The following is a 5,427-nucleotide window of genomic DNA, read 5'->3' as shown; positions in this document are numbered from 1 at the left end:
TTATCACCTGTAGTTTTAATCAAACTCAATATTCCTGTCACCAGAAGTTTTGAGGGTGATAATGTAATCACTTGTGTTTATTACCGTATTCTCTGATTTTCTTGAGAAACAGTGTAGAATGTGAAAGAGTTGAGCAAAATATATTTTAAGTTACTCTGTAATTCAGATATTCTATAACCATTTAAATGTATAATATTCCTAATAAATGTATTAGATTAAAAATATTGATAGCAAGTTAAGAGATATTGATCAAAGAATTTAAAAGACTATATTGAGAGCATCAGTGGCAGTGTGTGAGACAAATGATAGTCAAATAGGAAAGAAAACAAGTGAGGGTACTACAAATTGTAATACAGCTTCATTGCTTTACCAGGTCGCTGCATTGAACACAAAGCCAATAATTTTAGCATCAAACTGGAAGCATTGGAAAACTTGAAGATGGAGCTTTATTTCCTTCAATGTTCATTTATGTTTTCTAAAATGTGAAAATTCTTGTGGTAACTCATGACCTCTGCCTTTTCGATGATCTTCAGTTTGAATATAATGATAGAAGTACTACGACCTCTAAAAATATTACTCCTCCTGCTTTTTAAAATAAATTTGAGTGCTATGTTTTCATTTATTGTTATGTTACTCCCACTAAACAGCACAGACCTTCAGAATGGTGGAACTATGAAAAACATGTTTTTCTGCAACACTATAGAAAACATTTCTAACTCTACACGAAATTCAATTTCTGTCACTCATGATCAACTTCAAACCTAACTCATCACTAGCAGGCTGTGTTAATTCAAACAAGTGTCTTAACTCATATATGCTTCCATTTCCTTTTGTAAAATATGAGACTAGTTGTTTTGAAATTCATAAGTCTTATTTAGTGGTCAAAACTAATGTACCAATATTTTAATACAATGTCTGCTGCACGATAAATGTGATATCCATGCAGTGTCATCATTATCATTGTTATCATTTTATTATCACTGTCTCAGATTTTCTCCAACAACAATTTTGTGGTTTGCTGAAGGAAATCAGAGTGCAGGAGCCACGTTCACCCTCTTGGGCTTCTCAGAATATCCCGACCTCCAGGTTCCCTTGTTCCTGGCTTTCCTCACCGTCTATGCAGTCACCGTGGTGGGGAACCTGGGCATGATCACCATCATCAGGATCAGTCCCAAACTCCACACCCCCGTGTACTTTCTTCTCAGTCACTTGTCCTTTGTTCATTTCTGCTATTCCACCACAGTTACACCCAAACTCTTGCAGAATTTGGTGTGGAAGACAGAACCGTCTCGTTCACGGGATGCATCACGCAATTCTTCTCAGCTTGTATGTTTGCAGTGGCAGAGGCATTCGTGTTGGCAGTGATGGCCTATGACCGATTTGTGGCCGTTTGTAAGCCTCTACTCTACACAGTGGTCATGTCCCCAGAGCTCTGTGCATCGTTAGTGGCCAGTCCCTGCAAGTGGGATATAGTCTCCTCCCTGACACTCACCTGTTTCCTCCTGGCATTATCCTTCTGTGGGTCTAACATCATAAATAATTCCCTCTGTGAGCACTCTGTCACTGTCTCCATCTCCTGCTCTGACCCCTTCATCAGCCAAGTGCTCTGTTTTGCCATTGCCGTATTCAATGAGGTGAGCAGCCTGGCAATTGTCCTCACTACTTATATGTCCATTCTTGTCACTATCATAAAAATGCCCTCTGCTGGGGGCACCAAATAGCCTTCTCTACTTGTGCCTCCCATCTGACCACCATCGCCACGTTCCATGGGACTGTCCTGTTCCTTTATTGTGTACCCAGCTCCAAAAACTCATGGCTCACAGTCAAAGTAGGTTCTGTATTTTATACAGTGGTGAGTCCCATGCTGAATCCTCTGATCTATAGCCTCAGGAACAAAGATGTGAAAGAGGGTGTCAGGAAATTAATGAATCACTGAATACAATTTGGTTGAAGATCTGTATGTCCAAAAGAAATTTGATCATTACATAGTGTTGATTAAATCTTCTTGTAGAGATGAAGACTCAAATTATGTAGTCAACTCACTAGATCATAAATTTAGAGTCATGAATTGGCTATTTGATCTCTTAGTTTTTGTTCAGTTCAGTGTCAAATAAAATAGCTGTATATCATGTGTAAAATGATGTGTGTTGTTGGTGTATGAAAAGTGAAACTGTGAGTTGTTCAGTCATGTCTGACTCTTTGCCACCCCACGGACTGTAGCCTGCCAGGTTCTTCTGTCCGTGGAAGTCTCAAGGAAAGAATGATGGAGTGGGTAGCCATTGCCTTCTCCAGGGGATCTTCCTGACCCAGGGTTTGAACCTGGGTTTCCTGCATTTCAGGGAAATTCTTCAACTTCTGAGCCAACATGGAAGAGCTGTGGATGAATAGTGTCTCCCAAATATCCATGTCGCCCAGAACTCAGAATGTCACCTTATTTGGAAATAAGATCTTTGCAGATATAATTAAGGTAAGAGTCAAGATGAGCGTAAAGTGAACCCAAAATCCAATGAGAGTGTCCTTATAAGAGACAGAAAAAGATACACAGAGACACACAGGGAAGGAGGGTATGTGACTTCCACTTCTCTCTCTTTCCTCCTAAACCACACACAATTCTTAAAAAAAATAAAACTAATTTTTAGTATTGTTGGTACATCACTGCTTCCTGGCTGTTTGTAAACCTGTGCTTTACACAGCTGTTGTGACCCAGAAGCTGTGTTCCATCTTTCTGGCTGGTGCTACAGCTGAGCACAGACTGTTTCTTACACTCATCCTTTCAGTTGTATTGCCTACTGCTGCCCTTTTGGATCTTGTTTTACTTTAGCCAATTCAATGAACTAAGAAAGTTCATAGTCATCATTTCCTAGCTTTCCCTTCTGTCACTATTTTAAAAATAGTTTCTACCTGTGGGCATCACAGAGTCCTGTCTACCTATCCCTTCCACACACCATCATCCGTTTCTCTCTATAGCACGTGCGTGCTGTGTGCTAAGTCACTTCACTCTGTTGACTCTTTGGACCCTGGACTGTAGCCCACCAGGCTCCTCAGCCCATGGGATTCTCCAGGCAAGAATACTGGAGTTGGTTGCCATGCCTTCCTCCAGAGGATCTTCCAGACGCTGGGACTGAGCCAGAATTGCTTATGTCTCCTGCGGGTACCTTATCACTAGTGCCACCTAGGAAGCCCTCTATAGTATAGATAGATAGATAGTGAAGTCGCTCAGTCATGTCCGACTCTTTGCGACCCCATGGACAGTAGCCAACCAGGCCTCTCCGTCCATGGGATTTTCCAGACAAGAATACTGGAGTGGGTTGCCATTTCCTTCTCCAGGGGATCTTCCCGACCCAAGGATCGAACCCGGGTCTCCCACATTGTAGGCGGACGCTTTACCGTCTCAGCCACCAGGGAAGTCCTCTATAGTATGCTCAGTTCCAAATGCTCATAAGTGATTGTTCAAGTAGAGTCTGTTTTATACCATGCCAATCCTCACACTGAACTCAGTGACATACAGTATACATACTGACCCAGGGATCGAACCCAGATCTTCCACATTGCAGGCAGACGCTTTACCATCTGAGCTACCGGAGAAGCCCCTATTAAATCATGTATGTGCCTATTCAAATACCACCTTCCAAGAAAATTCTTTTCTGAAAAGCTAATATAATGAGACAATCACTCTTTATCCCATTAACAATATATTTTTTTGCTTAGAAACAGATGATACATTAACTACATGCAATAATTTATTTGTCTCATTTCCTTCTCTCTCTATATACTCCAAGGGAGTAGAAATTTCTGGTATTATTATTGTATCTTATATCTCTAATGCCTAGAAAATTACCTAGAAAACACATTTGGTCTTCAATGAATACTTGCTGGATGAATAAAAGATGAAAAGAAATGAAAATTTCTGACTAAATTCATAATATTTAGTACTGTGCTCACCTAGGTAAGGAGCTTCCCTGGTGGCTCAGATGGTAAAGAATCCCCCTGCAATGCAGGAGACCCAGGTTCAATCCCTAGGTCAGGAAGATGCCCTGGAGAAGGAATGGCAATCCCCTCCAGTATTTTTCTCTGGAGAATCCCATGGACAGAGCAGCCGGGCTACAGTCTATGGGGTCACAAAGAGATGGACACGACTAGGTGACTAACTCTTCACCTGGGTAAGACTTTAGATGATGTCTCCTTAATGAATATAGTTGTCACATGAGATTTAAAAAGCTAAAATACCATAAATAATACACTCAAAGACTTATATGAGTGCTTCTATTGCCAAGTACTGTATCTTGGAATATATTTCTTTGCCTAATTTTAAGTCTTTAGCTGTAGCTGTATATTCTATAAACATTTGACTCTTTTGCAGTTTTCAGAACCACAGAAATGACACTTCCATTATCAAAAGGGTCTCTCACAAATAGTCCTTGAATATAGTTTATTAACACTGGTCATATTCAATTTAGAGATCTTGCCCTTTCTAAGCTAATACAGATTTCAGAAAATCTGAAGAGTTTATTCAAAATTCTCCAAGCCAGGCTTCAAAATACGTGAACTGTGAAATCCCAGATGTTCAAACTGGTTTTAGAAAAGGCACATGAACCAGAGGTCAAATTGCCAACATCCGCTGGATCATCGAAAAAGCAAGAGAGTTTCAGAAAAACATCTATTTCTGCTTTATTGTCTATGCCAAAGCCTTTGACTGTGTGGGTCACAATAAACTGTGGAAAATTCTGAAGGAGATGGGAATACCAGACCAGCTGACCTGCTTCTTGAGAAATCTGTATGCAGGTCAGGAAGCAACAGTTAGAACTGGACATGGAAAAACAGACTGGTTCCAAATAGCAAAGGGAGTACGTCAATGTTGTATATTGTCACCCTGCTTATTTAACTTCTATGCAGAGTACATCATGAGAAACCCTGGGCTGGAAGAAGAACAAGCTGGAATCAAGATTGCCGGGAGAAATATCAATAACCTCAGATATGCAGATGACACCACCCTTATGGCAGAAAGGGAAGAAGAACTAAAGAGCCTCTTGATGAAAATGAAAGAGGAGAGTGAAAATGTTGGCTTAAAGCTCAAAGTTCTCCTTTTTTAGTTCCTTGGGGTATAAAAGGTCTAGCTTTTTTTTTTTAATGTAAGCATTTTTTCACTACAAACTTTTCTCTTAAAGCTGTGTTTGTTGTAATTTGTTATTGTCCTCTAATTTTTGGCATGACATTTTTCTATTTCCATTTGTCTCAGTATATTTTTTAATTCTTTTTTGATTTCTTCTCTGAACTACTGGTTGTTCAGGGATATGTTTAATCTCCATACATTTGCAAATTTTAAAACTTATTTCTTTAACTGATTTCCAGTTATATACTGTCATGGTTGGGAAAGTGTTTGATATGGTTTAAATTTTCTGTGACATTCTTGAATGAAGGTCTTACTGT

General features: G+C 39.7%; 1 pseudogene; it reads left to right on the top strand.

Moving 5' to 3' along the window:
• The window catches only part of LOC104999112, a 3,882-nt pseudogene extending 1,946 nt beyond the window's left edge, over positions 1 to 1,936 (top strand).
• The last annotated feature ends 3,491 nt before the right edge of the window (positions 1,937 to 5,427 follow it).

Source organism: Bison bison, unplaced genomic scaffold, assembly GCF_000754665.1.
Source record: "Bison bison bison isolate TAMUID 2011002044 unplaced genomic scaffold, Bison_UMD1.0 scf7180017864343, whole genome shotgun sequence".
In the NCBI taxonomy this organism is placed as follows: domain Eukaryota; kingdom Metazoa; phylum Chordata; class Mammalia; order Artiodactyla; family Bovidae; genus Bison; species Bison bison.
This window is presented reverse-complemented; position numbering and strand designations above follow the sequence as displayed.